Source organism: Pongo abelii, chromosome 19 (assembly GCF_028885655.2).
Source record: "Pongo abelii isolate AG06213 chromosome 19, NHGRI_mPonAbe1-v2.0_pri, whole genome shotgun sequence".
Classification (NCBI taxonomy): Eukaryota; Metazoa; Chordata; class Mammalia; order Primates; family Hominidae; genus Pongo; species Pongo abelii.
In genome coordinates, this window is record NC_072004.2 from 13865388 (window position 1) to 13883173 (window position 17786).

Genomic DNA, 17786 nt, shown 5'->3' on the forward strand with positions numbered 1-17786 from the left:
CCAGTCTGACTGGTGTCCTTATCAGAAGAGGAGATGAGGACACCTGAGTGACACCAGGGATGCCCATACAGAGAGAAGGCTGTGTGAGGACACAGTGAGAAGACAGCCATCTGCAAGCCACGGAGACAGGTCTCAGGAGAAACCAACCATGCTGACACCTTGATCTCGAACTTTTAGCCTCCAGAACTGTGTGATAATGCATTTCTGTTGCCTATGCCCCCCAGCCTGTGGTATTTTATTATGGCAGGCCCTGGAAACTCATACATTTTCCCACAGCACTACTTTGGTACATGTTGCTTTAAAATTGTATTAAACATGCATTTTCCCATGAACGATATATAATATTGCTTTGGACGTTTCTTGACTTTGTATGGACGGCATTGCAACATGTGTATCCTTCTCAGCTTGCTCTTTTGCTTAACGTTATTTTTATGAGATTCGTCCATGTGCATTCATGCTGCTGTCACTGGTGCTTTTTCATTGCTATATAGTACTCCATTTTATGAGTGTGCTACAGTGTATTTACCCATGCCATGATGATGGGCTTTTAGACTGTTTAGAGTTATTCACTATCACAGACAATGCTCCAATAAATATTTTCTCAGTCCCAGTATGTAAGTGGGAAATGGAAGTAAAGGTGAGACTCGGTTCTCCTTCCAGCGTGATCGCCATATAAGCTCTTAAAAAAAAATTCTGCCAATCAAACAACACTGACAGATAACCCTGTTCCAGGCAGCCACTGACATGGAAATTAATGCAGGACAGAAGATGCAGTTTCTACTAGGGAGAGTAATGTTTACCTACAACAAATATGTACTGAAAGACCGTTCTGGGGAAATGACTTAAACAAGGCATTGAGAATATAAAGATGAATAGGACAAAGCTCTTGCTTTCGTGGGGTTCACAATCTCATTGGATGGTTCCACAGACAACAAAAAGGGTGAACACTACAGAGCAGCTTACACTAGGAACCAGATGAGTAGTGTGGGGGGGCAGTGCTCTGGGAAATTGGGAAAACTCGCTTTGGGCTGAGGACAAGGTCTTCATACCAGACTTGAAGATGACTAGACTCAGAGAAACACAGAGAAAAAAGGAACTACCCCATGTGGGAGCTGCTCTCAGTAGCAGAGATTGGAAAAGCATGTGTCAGCTTAGCAGACAGTAGTTGACAAAGGTGTTTGTCAAGGAGTTGTAGGAGAGAGATTTAGAGGTTGAATGGGGCAAGATATGGATGCCTGGGAAGATTATGCCTGATCCTCTAAGTAAAAGGGAACTTTGAGGATCGTGCTTAATCCTCTAAGTAAAAGGGAACTTTGAGGATTACCTATGAAATGTTGAATGCCCACTCCTAAGAGTGTGTGAAGAGAGGGCAATCACTGTGTTCAGGAGATGATACAGAGCCCATTTCTACAACAGGATGAAGTTGAGCTACCTCATCTCTAAGACCCTATCTTCTACATCTAGCTCCCATCTGTAGAATGAATGTACTATGAGGAATGAACAAAAGGCAACCCAGTAGACGATGTTTAAATATGAAGGCTCCAGACTTGGGCTCAACCCTCATCCTCACCATGAGTGTCCTTTCTGAGCCTCTGTTCCCCCTTCTGTAAAACAGCGAGGATAAATGTATAGACACCTGGGATCACACAGGCAGAGTCCCTGGTGCAGTGCTAGCCTGATGAACATTCAGCAACACGATGGCCCTTGTGAGGTTGAAGCACCACTTTAGTAAGGCAGATCAGATAGGACCTTTGATAATAACACCTACCACAACCCATTTTATGATGCTTTTATTTAAAAGTGTTTCCATCTCAACCATCTTATTTATTTCAGCACACAGTACCTTGCATTAGGAATGCCTTGAGAACTTCTAGCATCATCAAAATAGATACATAGTATGGGATAGAATAGAGCATGATCCAAATTCTTCATGAATTTAGGAATCCATTCTGGATTCCCTTGTTTTTGGAGGTTCTTCAGAGGCAGCAAGGTAGCTCATTAGCCAAACTGCCAAGTGCACTAATTTTTTTTTTTTTTTTTTTGAGGCACAGTCTCACTCTGTCACCCAGGCTGGAGTGCTGTGGCACAATCTCAGCTCACTGCAACCTCCACCTCCCGGATTCAAGCAATTCTCCTGCCTCAGCCTCCTGAGTAGCTGGGATTACAGGTGCACACCACCATGCCCAGCTAATTTTTGTATTTTTAGTAGAGACAGGGTTTCACCATGTTGGTCAGGCTGGTCTCAAACTCCTGATCTTGTGATCCACCCGCCTCGTGATCCACCTGCCTCAGCCTCCCAAAGTGCTGGGATTACAGGCATGAGCCACCAAGCCCGGCCGCTCTTAATTTGCCATCCTGAAACAGGAGAAAAATTTCCAGGAGGTCTCACTTCCTAGTCCCAGCTTTGCTCATCACTGGGAAAACTGCTTTTCCACATCTGGAGGGAACGGGAGAAAAACTATCCCTCAAAACTCACTAGAATCTGTTCTAAAAAGGAAGACTATCTTACTCATCTTTGTATGTTCAGAGGCTAGTTTGGGGCCTAACCAGGCATTTGTCTGGGAGATGGTATGGCCCAGACTCAAGAGCACAGGCTTTGGAATCAGGTAGCCTTGAGCTCACACCAGGGAGTAGTAGGCCACTGCCAGCAATGAGCCTGTGAGCAAATGACCTAACCACTGGGCCCCTCACTCTTCTCATCTGTAAACTGGGTCAATAAATTTGCAAGGCCAGTGAGGATTGGTGCTCAGGTGTGCAACAAACCCAGCACAGAGAAGCTACACTGCTGATTTTCAAGCCTATGGCTTAGAGAAGATTTTCCCCAAATAGATTTTTCTGAGCACCACCACAGATTCGCCTCTGATGTTTTAAGCATAAAATGCAGATTCAGAGCTCCGCGCAAACCTACTGAATCAAATAGAGATTAGCTTTCCCATTCTGTATTTTTAGCAAGCTTCCCAGGAAATTTGGGTGTGCACTCAAGTTTAAGTGTAAGGCCTGATTTAGGTTCTATTGGATGGATAAACTGCTCCTCCCAGTAAATTATTACACCTGGCTTTTACTCTCAGGCATCAGGAAATTGGGGTGAGAAACTCCTGCTTAGAGGAGATCACAGCAGCCGCATCGGGGGCTTCAAACACAGTTAACACTGTTAGGAAAGACAGGCTTGGGAAGCTTCCACAGAGACCTCGCAGATCCCCTGACGCCAGGCAGGCAGCATGAAGCACAGAGATGCCTTTGCCTCCTAGCACACCACAGATTGGCAGTGAGCTTCACCTGAACAAGGCCATGCACCTTGGTAATGTTCTCCTCATTTCCACAAACCTCAGCCAGCCAAAGTTCCTGTGCTAAGCACAGAGACTCCTCTCCTCCCTTTTCCTGTGCTAAGCACAGAGACTCCTCTCCTCCCTTGATCTTAATGGGGCCAAGTTCTTCAGGCAGAGACAATGATGCAAAAAAGCCAAACACAGAAACATTTAAAGGCATAAAGCAAACAACATTTTTAGCAGAGGTTTCCTAAAATGACAAGATTGTTTGCAACATTTTTTAATGACAGCAATGATGATGCCAAATAATCCACCGTCAGTAGGAAGCTGAGCTTTTATGCTTCCATTTTGAATAACATCCACTTTAAAAGGTTAGATGGCTCTGCAGTGAGGTTAAAACCAGTGTTATTTTTCCTCCATCTTGGAATACATAAAAGACTACTTCTGAAGCCTCCAAGAAGGCTGTTAGAGCAAGAAATGAATGTTGTGTGGATTTTCCAATGCTGTTGAGCAAAGGTGAACTACTCTAGAAGCAAGTGGAAGGTCAGGACGTAAATCTCTCTAGCTGCATACGTATCTAAACGTTAGTATCTACGGAAGGTTAATTGATTTGCTGCGAGTTCAGAATAAATGGGTCATATTCTCAGTGGCTCCTAAATCTGGTCTTGCAAGACCTTAAAGTTTTTCCATTTATTTGAAAGAGTGGGAGACTGTGGTGTTTGGTGGTTGAAGAGGGTAGGGGATGTTTGCTGATAATACTGACAAGCAAGGTGAGCACAGTCTTTTAAAGTGGCACATTTTCAATAGCTTTCAGTTGAAATGTTGGTGTGAAAGTTATTAAGAGAATGGTGATAAACCATTAGGGGAAGCAGTGTGAAAGGGAGGTCAGGGTATCCAATACAAGCTTGAATCATAGGGGTCAAATGAGGAGACACACAGAGAGACAGGCACAGCTGAGGCTTTGTAAAGGTGCTCTCAACCTGGCCGATGCCCAGCACAAGCCTCAGGGTCCACTCCACCTTCAGAAGCTGAGGGTGACACCTTCTTACAAGGGTTTGGTACTCTTGATGCTAAAGCCACTTTCACTTTTAACTGGGGGTGCAAATAAGGGTCAATAGCGAGAAGGAGAGGTCAAAGATAAGAAAAATAATTAAGCTTCCTGCCACTAAAAATGTAAGCCAATGGAAACATATTTGAGATGGCTATAACAGGAAGAGAATCCTATCCTGTGTAGGAAATTCAAAGGTGTTTGCCCCTGGGAAGATTTCATCAGTACCCTTCATATTTAGAACACCATCTACACTGCTGAGTGTCCAAAAGCCGTTCTTTCTTGCATTCTGAACTCTGTATTCTGGTCTCAATCCTTTCCCATGAAACATAGAGAAAACTCCTGAATGGACCATCCAGAGAAGCATGGCAATCCCAATGCCAATTCTAGTGGGGTTAGCTTAGGAAGGGGCACATGAACCAGCCCCAACTAACAAGCTTATCTTGTTAAGATAGGAGTGCAAGTCTTTTGGGATGTTCTGGGAACTATTTCCTCCATTGGAAATAGAGAGATACAGGGGAAAACTCTCTTTCTCTCCTAGAGATTGTCTTGTCTGGATGCCATACATGGAACTGCTGAAGCCATTCTGAGACAATGAGAGGAGGCATTACTCCAAAATGGAAAATAGGAGAGGTGAAAAACCTGCCCAGCTGCCCAGTCAACCAACCTTAGAGCTGCCCTATTTCAGGTTTTCTTGTTAAGTGACATAATAAATTTTCCCCACTGCTTGTCACAAATTGAATTTGGAGGTTTTGTTCCTTGCAGCTTAAAGTACCCTCACTGATGCAAACATGAACATTCTCAGGTTGATGGTCAGACTTCATTCTGCCTTTGTCTCTTTAAATACATAGTTCCATCATTAGGAGAACACATGTACAACACCCAAGATCAAATGCAGACTGCATAGAAAGAACAGGCTGGCAAACCCATTGGAAAGTACAGCTTTCTCCTTGCCCAATCTTACCAAATTGAATGAAGATAAGAATAGCTGGCTGGGCGTGGTGACTCACACCTGTAATCCCAGCACTTTGGGAGGCCAAGGTGGGCGGATCACGAGGTCAAGAGATCAAGACCATCCTGGCCAACATGGTAAAACCCTGTCTCTACTAAAAATACAAAAATTAGCTGGGCGTGGTGGCAGGTGCCTGTAGTCCCAGCTACTCAGGAGGCTGAGGCAGGAGAATTGCTTGAACCAGGGAGGCGGAGGTTGCAGTGTGCCGAGATCATGCCGCTGCACTCCAGCCTAGCAACAGAGCGAGACTACGTCTCAAAAAAAAATAAGAATAGCTAACATGTATTTCTATGTACATTCCAGGCACAGTGATGGGCATTTTACAACAATTATCTCTTTTCATCCTAACTTTTTAGTTATCTACTGATGTTGTTTTGATGACAATAAATTACCTGGGAAATGTTGATAATCATTCTTGTTAATCATAGAGGATTATTTAATCCTTTCATTTAAATGCCTTATGCAAAGTATGTACACATTCATTCTGACATTTGATTTTCCCAGTTTTTTAGTACATGAAAATTAAAGCTGACAGCACACAACTGGTAAACAGTGAATCGGAAATTGAATCTTGACCTCATCCAGTACTCTTCTCACTTTACCTTATGTCTCCTGTACACTGTCATTAACAGGGTCCAATTATTTAAAAACTGGAATAAAAATTATACTCTTGTTGTGGCCTAAAGCCTTGCTACTCAAATATCACCTGAAAGCTTGTGATAAATGTAAAATCTCAAGCCCCAGACCTGCTGAATAAGAAACTGCTTTTGAGTAAGATTCCCAGTAATTCAAAAGTACATGACAGCATGAGGAGTACTGGGCTAGAGGGTGCAGCCCTCAGAAGAAAGGAAGGCAGCAGTAATTACGGAATGTTAGTCTAAGAGAACTCAAGAAAGACCATGGAGGTGACAGCAAGTGTCTGTGGGGGGCCGGCATGGGCTGTCTGTGCAGTGTTTATATGAGTTTGGTAGTCAGTCTCCTGGCAAAAGTTAATCTAGTTGCTTTGTGTTCCAAATAACAGAAGAGTCATCTTGGCTTAAACATTAGTTCTTACACTGTAATAGCTGAGAAACATACTTCTGAATACAAACACAAGATAAATCAAGAGTAAATTGAATTCAGCTCCTGGATCCAACCAGTCTAGCAGTGAGCCAAGCTCACACCACCACACTCCAGCCTGGGTGACAGAGCAAGACGGAAAAGAAAGAAAATTAACAAAAATATTAGGACCTGAACTCAGTTCTGGATCAAACGGACCTAAGAGATATCTACAGAACTCTCCACCCAAAAGCAAGATAATAGACATTCTTCTCATCATCACGCAGCACTTACTCTAAAATCTATAATATAATCAGAAGTAAAACACTCTTCACCAAATGCAACAGAACTCAGATCATAACAAACAATCTCTTGAACCACAGTGCAATCAAATTAGAACTCAAGACTAAGAAATTCACTCAAAACCATACAATTACATGAAAATTGTTCCTGAATTACATGAAAACAGGTTCAGAAACCTGTTCCTGAATGACTTTTGACCAAATAATGAAATTAAGACAGGAATCAGGAAGTTCTTTGAAACTAATGTGAACAAATACACAAGGTACCAGAATCTCTCTGGGACACTGCTAAGGCAAATAGTAACAGGGAAATTGTGGGTTTTTTTTTTTTTTTTTTTTTTTTGAGATGGAATATCACTCTGTCACCAGGCTGGAGTGCAGTGACGTGATCTCGACTCACTGCCACCTCCGCCTCCTGGGTTCAAGTGATTCTCCTGCCTCAGCCTCCCAAGTAGCTGGGACTACAGGTGCCTGACACCACGCCCAGCTAATTTTTTTTTAATTTTTAGTAGAGATGGGGTTTCACCATGTTGGCCAGGGTGGTCTCGATCTCTTGACCTCATGATCTGCCTGCCTCGGCCTCCCAAAGTGCTGGGATTACAGGTGTGAGCCACTGCACCCAGCCTAAGAGGGACATTTATAGCACTAAATGCCCACATCAAAAAGTTAGAAAGGTCTCAAGTTAACAACCTAACATGACAACTATTAAATAAAAGAACCAGAGAACCAAGAACAAACAAATCCCAAAGCTAGCAGAAGACAAGAAATAACCAAAATCAGAGTTGAACTGAAAGAGATAGAGACACAAAAATCTATTCAAAAGATCAACAAATGCAGGAGCTTGTTTTTTGAAAAAATTAATAAAATAGATGGTTAGCTAGACTAATAAAGAAGAAAAGAGAGAAGATTCAAATAAACACAATCAGAAATAAGGGGGATATTACTACCGACTCTACGGAAATACAAAGAAACATCATAGAATATTATAAACACCTCTATGCACAGAAACTAGAAAATCTGGAAGAAACTGATAAATTCCTGGACACATACACCCACCCAAGACTGAAGTAGGAAGACACTGAATCCCTGCCTAGACCAATAATGAATTCTGAAATTGAGATAGTAATAAATAGCCTACCAACCAAAAAAAGCCCAGGACCAGACAAATTCACAGCTGAATTCTACCAGATGTACAAAGAAGAGGTCGTATCACTCCTACTGAAACTATATCCAAAAACTGAAAAGGAGAGACTCCTCCCTAACTCATTGTATGAGGCCAGCATCATCCTGATACCAAAACCTGGCAGAGATACAACAGAAAAAGGAAACTTCAGGCCAGTACCCTTTATAAATATCAATGCAAAAATCCTCAACAAAACACTGGAAACCAAATCCAGCAACACATAAAAGCTTATTTATCATGATCAAGTAGGCTTCATCCTGGGATGCAAGGTTGGTTCAACACATGCAAATCAACAAATGTGATTCATCACATAAACAGAACTAAAGACAAAAAACACATAATTATCTCAAAAGATGCAAAACAGGCTTTCTACAAAATTCAACAACCTTCATGTTAAAAATTCTCAATAAACTAGATATTGAAGGAACATACCTCAAAATAATAAGAACCACAAACAACATCATACTGAATGGGTAAAAGCTGGATGCACTCCCCCCTTGAAAACCAGCATGAGACAAGGATGCCCTCTCTCACCACTCCTATTCAACATAGGATTGGAAGATCTGGCCAGGGCAATCAGGCAAGAGAAGGAAATAAAGGGCATTCAAATAGGAAGAGAGGAAGTCAAACTATACCTGTTTGGAGATAACATGATCCTACATCTAGAAAACCCCATCACCTCAGACCAAAAGCTTCTTAAGCTGATAAGCAACTTCAGCAAAGTCTCAGGATACAAAACCAATGTACAAAAATCACTAGCATTCCTATACACCAACAACAGCCAAGCCAAGAGCCAAATCTTGAATGAATCCTCATTCACAAGGACCACAAAAAGAATAAAATACCCAGGAATACAGCAAACTAGGGAGGTGAAAGATTTCTACAAGAAGAACTACAAAACGCTGCTCAAAGAAATCAGAGATGATACAAACAAAAGGAAAAACATTCCATGCTCATGGAGAGGAAGAATCAATATCATTAAAATTGTCATACTTGCTCAAAGCAATGTATAGATTCAATGCTATTCTTATTAAACTATAATTAACATTCTTCACAGAACTAGAAAAAAACTACTTTAAAATTCATATGGAACCAAAAAAGAGCCTGAATAGCTAAGGCAATCCTAAGCAAAAAGAACAAAGCTGGAAGCATCACACTACCCAACTTCAAACTATACTAGAGGGCTACAGTAACCAAAACAGCATGGTACTGGTACAAGAACAGACACTTAGACCAATGGAACAGAATAGAGAACCTGACCCTAATGACATTTTAGAAAGAGCAAGAAATATAGTAGATAGTGTTAAATATTAAATTAATGACATAGAGAAGGGCTTCAGGTATTCTCAATGAACGAGAAAGACAAATTAAAGCAATCGCAGAGTGGATGATTCATGTAGAAGACCAAGAAGATCCAACCGAAAGCTAACTGGGGCTCCTGTCATTAAGAACCAAAAACTGGGAAAAAATATTTAGGGATACAACATTGAAAAATTTCCATGAAATGGAAAAAACAGAATCTACAGATTAAATTCATACAACATATATGGGAAATAATGAGTGACAGAAAATTATTGGCATCAACACATAACCTCATTAAATGATTTAACTTCAAGGATAAAGAGAATTTTTAGCCCTCGTGATAAAAAGAAAATTATAGTTCAGTGCAGGAGAAAAAGTCAGGCTGGCTTAAGATTTCACCACAAAAAATTCAATGTGAGTTATTGACTATGGAGTGATACTTTAAAAGTTATGAGGGAAATAAAGTATAAAACAAGAATATATCTAGCCAAGTTCATTTTCAAGTATAAGAGCAAGTAAAAAACTCAGTAATATGCCACTCTTAAGCTGCTGTGGGAGAAGAAAATAAACTATTCCTATTTCTCTCTCCTTATGGTTTCTAAATCTTTTTGCCTAAAATTAAAAAAAAAAATTGAGATCTAATGTTTTGTGCAGTGAAAATTTCTTCAGATTTACTTCGTCTTCTCTTTGTTCATTTAAATGAAAGCTGAAACCTTTTATTAAAATTTAAAAACTTTAGGAGAATTTCATGCCACCTAAGAGTTGGCAGGATTACTACTCAGACAGGTCGTTTGAGTTAGCAAATGCAAAGCAAATACATCACATGTCACACAAACACACACACACACACAGACATTGTGGTTGTACAAAACCCAAGTGCTTACAAACTCACTAGGCTGCATGTTTCCATCTCTAATCAGATGTTCCGTTTGGTAAAATAAAGCATATCTTTTAGCAGGTCTATATCTTGCTATGAATTTCCTGACCTCATGGCTTGCAACCGGGATTGCATATTAGAATCACCTATAGAGATTTCTTTCTTTTTTTTTTTTTTTTTTTTGATACAGAGTCTCGCTCTGTCACCAGGCTGGAGTGCAGTGGTGCGATCTCAGCTCACTGCAACCTCCGTCTCCTGGGTTCAAGCAATTCTCCTGCCTCAGCTCCCCGAATAACGGAATACAGGCACGCACCACCACACCCAGCCAATTTTTTGTATTTTTAGTAGAGACAGGGTTTCACCATGTTGGCCAGGATGGTCTCAATCTCTTGACCTCATGATCTGCCTGCCTTGGCCTCCCAAAGTGCTGGGATTACAGGCGTGAGCCACTGTGCCCAGCCAGAGATTTCATTTTTTAAAATACAGAGGCCTTGGTATGTGTTATTTCTAGAAGCTTTCATTTCCAGTATCCACACTCACTGACTTAAAGAAAAGTTTCTTTCTTGCATAGGAATTTAGACTCCCCTGTATCTCCCTGTGACTGTGAGCTACTGCAGAGTCCTATATGTTCTTGTTTACTTAGGAGTTCAAAGACAGCCAGGAGAAGGCAGCACAGCAATATACAGCTCTGATCCTGTTTTCTCCTTTAAAGAAACAGAAATGGCTATTTTGCATTCTGATTGAATAGCCCAGACCTTGGCAAATATACTTATATTATTCCATGGCATTCTTTGTGAGAGTGATGTCTTGGAGAGAATAAAAAGGTAAGGCCACCCCTCTGTAGGCAGAAGTGGAGTCTCTTCTAAAGGAAATGAGCTGTCAGTCATTTAAAAGAGATCAATCCTGGGATAGAAAAGGAAGACTTGGTGGATGAGCCTTAAACTGGCTTAGAGGGGAGCTTCCTTCTCCCTTTGGGGGCCTTCCAGCAATTGAGCCTGAATTTTAAGGCAGAGAATTGCACAGAGCTTCCCAGTGAGGAAGAAAAGAGTAGAGAGTATGGTGGTTAAAAGACCCTGGTGTCAGCCGGGTGCAGTGGCTCACGCCTGTAATCCCAGCACTTTGGAAGGCCGAGGCAAGCGGATCACAAGGTCAGGAGATCTAGACCATCTTGGCTAACACGGTGAAACCCCGTCTCTACGAAAAATACAAAAAATTAACCGGGCGTTGTGGCAGGTGCCTGTAGTCCCAGCTACTCAGGAGGCTGAGGAAGGAGAATGGCGTGAATCCGGAAGGTGGAGCTTGCAGTGAGCCGAGATCATGCCACTGCACTCCAGCCTGGGCTACAGAGCGAGACTCAGTCTCAAAAAAAAAAAAAAGGAAAAAGAAAAAAAAAGACCCTGGAGTCTGGCAGCCTGGCGTCGGATGCCACTCCGTACTTGCTAGTGTACGTCCTTGACTAGGTCGCTGAAGCTCTCAGTGCCTTAGTGTCCTCGTCTGTAAAATGAGGATCATAATAGCACAAAGAGTTTTGTAAGGATTAACGGAATAATACACACAAAATGCTTAGAATATTGCCTGGCACGTAATAAGCACACGATAAATGTCAGCTGTTGCTTTTATTACATGGAGCAAGAAGGAAGCCTGATAAAGAATCTCAGAACTGGGCTGGACAGATGGAGAGAGATATGAGAAGTCATAATCAGCCTTTTGGTAAAGGTTCTATCAGAGGTATGGTTCTGTCTTTGTATCATTAGGAGGGAAGACTTACCCCCCATCTCACCCCCTGGCCCATCACCCCAAAGCCAGGTGGAGGCAGCGTGGTCACTAGCAGCTGGTCACTATGCCCCACACTGGTGAGCTGCAGCAGATCTATTAATATCAATGTGGCAGCATGATGTGGTACCAGCACCCTGTTCAGAAACATGTTAGGCACACTTTCAGGAGGCCTAATTTCCCATAATTAAGCCAGCAGGGGTGTTCACTATCAAAATTTAGACACCAAAAGGAAGTAAGTTCTACCTCGGCCAAAAAGTGATGAGCCCTCACCATTTGGATTATTCTAGTACAAGTATCCCAACACAACAGGTGCTCCAGACAGGATACCAATGAGGAATAGCAGGTACATAACACCCAGGGCCTCCCTGCTCTGCAGTGCTGTGGCTTGGGATGGCCTGGGATCAGCCCTCCCGCCCTGTATCACAGCTGTGGAGGTGCGAAAGCAGAGAGACCAGATGCCAGGAGCACTTACATGCCTTAGATTAGTCTCCAAGGACAATCACAGTCGTAGGACAGATGACGATGTGAGCAGAAAGGGTGATTAGTCATTACTGAAACTTTGGAATACTCTCCAGCCAGTGCTGAGATGATAAAACAACAACAGAAAAGACCTCTTTTCTGCTGGGCAAGCCCCTGGTAACCTTTGCCACTGAACTAAAAGCTTTCAAAGGGCGAACAGAAGAGCCATAAATCTCAGGGGTGACATTAAATATTTGTCACTGAAACACTTAAGACTTGTTTCAAACCCATTCCTTTCTGAAAGTTTATAACAAATAACTGGGTGACTTAACCTCTACAAGAGCATCTCCTTTTTCACTACAAATGGAAACAAATGGTCTATAAAGAGCGGGACCCTGCTGATGGGCAATTCTCAGCCACTGTGTGGTCTCCCAGCCCTGCCCAAATGGATGAGTTGCCCCTTTTGTTTAGATTAAACTGGCTCTTGCATCCATGACATCAGGGCAGCAAAGGTTTTAACTGGACTTTCTTTTAAACTGCCCATTAATCTTCCCTCCCTTCACCCTGCTGAAAGAACTAGTAAAGTAAATTATTTACATTCTGATGTTGCAAGAACTCTTCCTACATTAAGCTTTCAGTTGAGCCTAAACATCTTTTTAGTGTTTTCCTCACACCCCCACCCCTTATCATAACTGCATAGCTTCTCAGAGAGATCACCTGTTAGACTAAAATATGACAGGGATACAAACCTCTTCCTAACTACCTGTATGTACCCCGGGCACACATACCAGAGAGAAAACGTTTTTAGCCCAGTTCCAATTTTACCAAGTTCCAAATATGACAATCTTCATTCCCAGCATTCTAGAGTTTGCTCTTCAGTATTCCATAATATTCCTTCAGCATCTCTGGAGGAAAACTGAAGCGCATCAGAAACTTTGCAAAAGCTGTTCGTTATGCCTCTTGTCAGAGTGAGGAGCGAAGGCTTTTGTTGGGAAGAGTAATGTCACCTGCATCAGCTCCCTCTGGGCTCAGAGGGACAAGCAGCCACCTACATGGAGGGTTTTCAAGCATGGGACTAGGAGGTGGCTCAATAGGACACACACCCACATTAAATTTCCCATTCAACCCTGAAATCCCACTTCAGACAATTCGCTTCTCTTGTATGAGAGAGAAGAAGAAAGAAATAAGGTTCTTGTAAGGTATCAGAGCAGAAGGAGCCAGAAAAGGCCACTGAAAAGGAATCCATAAAGCAAGGTCGGAGAATGAGGGAAGAAGTGGAAGCACAGACTGTCACAGGCATCAGGAAACCTGGGCTGCCTGCAGTCTAAATAACTATTTCCTAGTAAGTTTGAATTAATAAAGTAACTTTTAATTAGAGAAAGATAAACCAAGCAATATCTATTAGGACAAAGATGCATTTACGAAGCATCTGTTCCTCCCTCTCTTAATATGCTGCCTTATTCATTTCCCTAGGCCTTAATTTCTTTTGGCCTTCTTTACAAGTTCTTAGCTTCCCCTAACAAGCATTTGTTATTTAAAGCCAGCACCCATATAAGTCATATTTTGCTGCCTGTTGCCCAAGCTTTGCCACTAACTGCAGACATTTGTCCCCTGAAAATCACTTCCAACCATTGATAATTTCAGTATGCTCCCAAGGAGAACAGTGTCACCTTTGGCTTTGCTTTGGTTAGTGGTTAACATTCTCTTGCTCAGGACACCAATGATGTCCTAAGACATGAAGATCCCCTCTGAGCCTTGCCACTGGCTTCTGCTAGGAATTGCCATCCCTCACTATGTTCTCCAACGAATGCAGAAGGACAGGGAACGCTGTCTTCTGGGGTCCATAGTACACCAAAGCTCCCTGTAAAATTCTCCCTTCCTTTTGTTCCTTTTGTACCTCACTCTGTCTTATGAACAACAAAGAAATGCTGCCTGTGTTTCCATATCTTACGGTTATTGACAAAAAAAGTCTTTAGATTTTTGCTCAGACACATCTTCCTTGCTGGTTCCCAGATAGCAGCCAGGATCAGGACACAAATCTGAGTGCAAAGCACTGCCTGGAACTCAGACTCCTCTCTGCCTTCTGCTGCACATGGGCTTGGCACTGGGCCAAGTTTGTCTCCATGGCACTTTATGGCAATCAACTTCTGGTGGCCAGTCCTGCTGGTAACCCAGACATGTAAATTCTGGCAATAGGCACAGCTGAGACTCAAGCTTGGGGACGCAGCCTCCGCCTCACACACACTAGTGTTACTTAACTCATACTAAAGTATTACTTAACTTGTATTAAAAGCCATCGAGTCTCAGCTAGCTCTTTTGTAGCCCCACCCTTCTTTATTTCTGGAGAAATTCATAAATACTGGCTAGAGACCAGTGGCATTGGGAATGCCTGCATCATTTGTTAAAAATACAGACACCGGGCCCCCATCCAGAGCTTTCGAATCAGAAGCTCTTTGTTAAGACTCAAGCATCTTTTTCTTTTTAAGTTCGTTCAAATGATTCTTTCAGACATCTAGCTTTGCAAAGGGCTATTTCAGAGCGCCGGTCTAATTTCAGCCCTGTCTGAGCACATCTTACCCTCATCAAATTTGACTTCTTTAGAATATCATTCTCTCTCGGCCTTCCCAGACTTGCATAATTGAGGGATGTTACGGCCCCTCTTCACATCTGCTCTTTCTACTAGACTCTCTCAAGATGAGTCTGAGCTAAAGCCTTAGCTAGTGCTTCACCCACTTGTGGAGATGGAGGGAGGAGGGGAGTGAGGGGATTCAGATACTAGGGTGCCACCCCGGATCAGATTCAACATATCCAGAGCTGGGCCCAGGAATCTTTTTGTTGGTTTGCGAGGTGCCTCAAGTTTGGGAACCTTAGGATTTAACACAGTGATGGGTTTTTTTGTTTTTGTTTTTGTTTTTTGAGTTAGGGAGGCGGGGGTGGGCAAGGATGGGCCAATATATGTTAGAAACAATTATCTCAAAATCTTTAGTTGTATAACCAAAATATTTCCTCATGATAAGAAATAAATTTTAAAAATTTACTACCTTTGAAATGCATCAGAAAATAAAGTGGATTGATAGATGAGTAACAGGATGGATATATGGATGAATCAGGAAATCTAGTAAGATGCTAGTAGTAGAATCTAAGTAGGCAGGTACATGGATATTTGTTGTTGTTGTTGTTTTTATTTATTTATTTATTTTTTTGAGACAGAGTTTCACTCTGTTTCTCAGGCTGGAGTGTAGTGGTACCAACGTGGCTCACTGCAGCCTTGACCTCCTGGGATCAAGCCTAGGTCACTTTAGTCTCCCAAGTAGCTGGGACTACAGGCATGCGCCACCACACCCAGCTATTTTGTTTTATTTTATTTTATTTTATTTTATTTTATTTTATTGTAGAGACAGGGCATCACTATGTTGCCCAAACTGGTCTCAGACTCTTGGGCTCAAGAGATCCTCCTGCCTCAGCCTCCCAAAGTGCTGAGATTACAGGTGTGAGCTACCACACCCAGCCTTGTTGTATAATTCTTGCAACTTTATGTACATTGGAAACTTTTTATAATGAAATGGTGGGATTAAAGACACTAGGATTAAATTTTGCCTCAAAATTATATTTTAACTCTATACCTCAACTTAATAATGATTAATAATGATTAAGTTGAGGTCATCTAATATAATCATTAGATGACTGATAGGTGATTGATTACTCCAATGCCCCCTAAACGTTATGTATACTATATCTGAAGTAATTTATTATCTATGTCTGTAAATTAATTTTTTTAAATGATGGTAGAGAAGTGGTCTCATTGTGTTGTCCAGCTGAGTGCAGTAGTGTGATCATAGCTTACTGCAGTCTTGAACTCCTAGGCTTGACAATTCGCCTGCCTTAGCCTCCTGAGTAGCTGGGACCATAGGCATGCACTACCATGCCCAGCTATTTTTTTTTTTAATGTTTTGTGAAGATAGGGTCTCACTTTATTTTCCAGGCTGGTCTTGAACTCTTGGCTTCAAGCGATCCTCCCGCCTTGGCCTTCCAAAGTGCTGAGCACAGGCATGAGCCACCTCGCTGGGCCAACGTATTTTGTTTAAGTGGGATTTTAAAAATAAATTGTAGATGTTTATTCTTGCTAAAATGTAAAATCTCTTCCTCTTTGCACCATCTTCCCCTTTTTATTTGTGTATACATTTTCTAGTCCTAGAACTATTTGAATAGTATCAATCAAAAACTATATATGAATATTACTGTGAACAAAATGTACTATTATGTTATTATGAAGGTATAAAAAAAGCTACAACTTCAGAGCAAAGCTGTTAACAGAAAGTGTTACTGCAGTCTGTGTAGTAACTTTGACAAGTTTATATTCAAAGTTGAACATTTGCTGCTGAGGAAATCGAGCTGGGAGAATTAATGACATATTTAAAGTCACATAACTAGTGGGAAACCCAAACAAGAACATAAATCTTTGTAGCTAAAATAAATTCACTCTAAAATTATACTCAGCAACACCAATATAAGTGACTTTAAATGGGGGTAAAAATTGGTGTACTTAAAATTATTTTCTCTATTAGTCAATAAATGGTATGGGGACATTGATAAAGTTGCATTTCTAACAGTCTTTTCAACAAATTAAATTCTTCTTAAAGAGATTTAAAAATGAAACATAAGACAAGTCATAAACTAGGAGAAAGTATCTGCAAATAAAATCTAATGAAGGATGTATTCATAATATATTAAGAACATTCAAAACTCAAGAACAAGAAAACAGACCACCCAATATTTTGTAATGGGTGAAAGTTCTGAACAGACATTTTATCACAGAAGATATACAGATGACAAGTGTACTAAAAGATGTTCAACATTATTTATCATTAGGGAAGTGCAAATTAAAGCCACAATGAGATAGCACTACTTATCTATTAAAATGATTCAAAATGAATAAATAGGTAAACAAATAACTTATAATGGCAAGTGCTGACAAAATTGCAAAGCAACTGGAACCCACATAGCTATCTGGTAGGAATGTCAAACAGTACAGCCACTCTGATAAACAATTTGGCAGTTTCCTATAAAATTAAATATAACCTTACCAAATGAGCAAGCCATATCACTCCTAGATATTAATCCAAGTGAATTGGAAATGTATGTTCCCACAAAAAGCTGTACACAATTGTGGATAGAAGATACATTCATAAATGCAAAAAACTGAAAACAACCTAGACCTTGAATATGTAAGTGGATAAACAAACAGTGGTACATCTATACAATAGAGTACTCTCAACAGTAAAAAATATTACATTGATTTTTACATCTGAGCAAGGTAGAGTAACATAGACTGAATTTGCCCTTCCACATGAAACAAACAAACAAATGAAAACAATATATGAAAACAACAGTTTGCAAAACACTGGACACCAAATAAGAAAGAACAAGGATCTCTATAAGACAAGGGAAAAACAAGGTAAGCCTTACTATCAACACAACTTTTTTCCTTGAGAGTTTCCAAGCAACGACGCAGAGAGAAGGAAC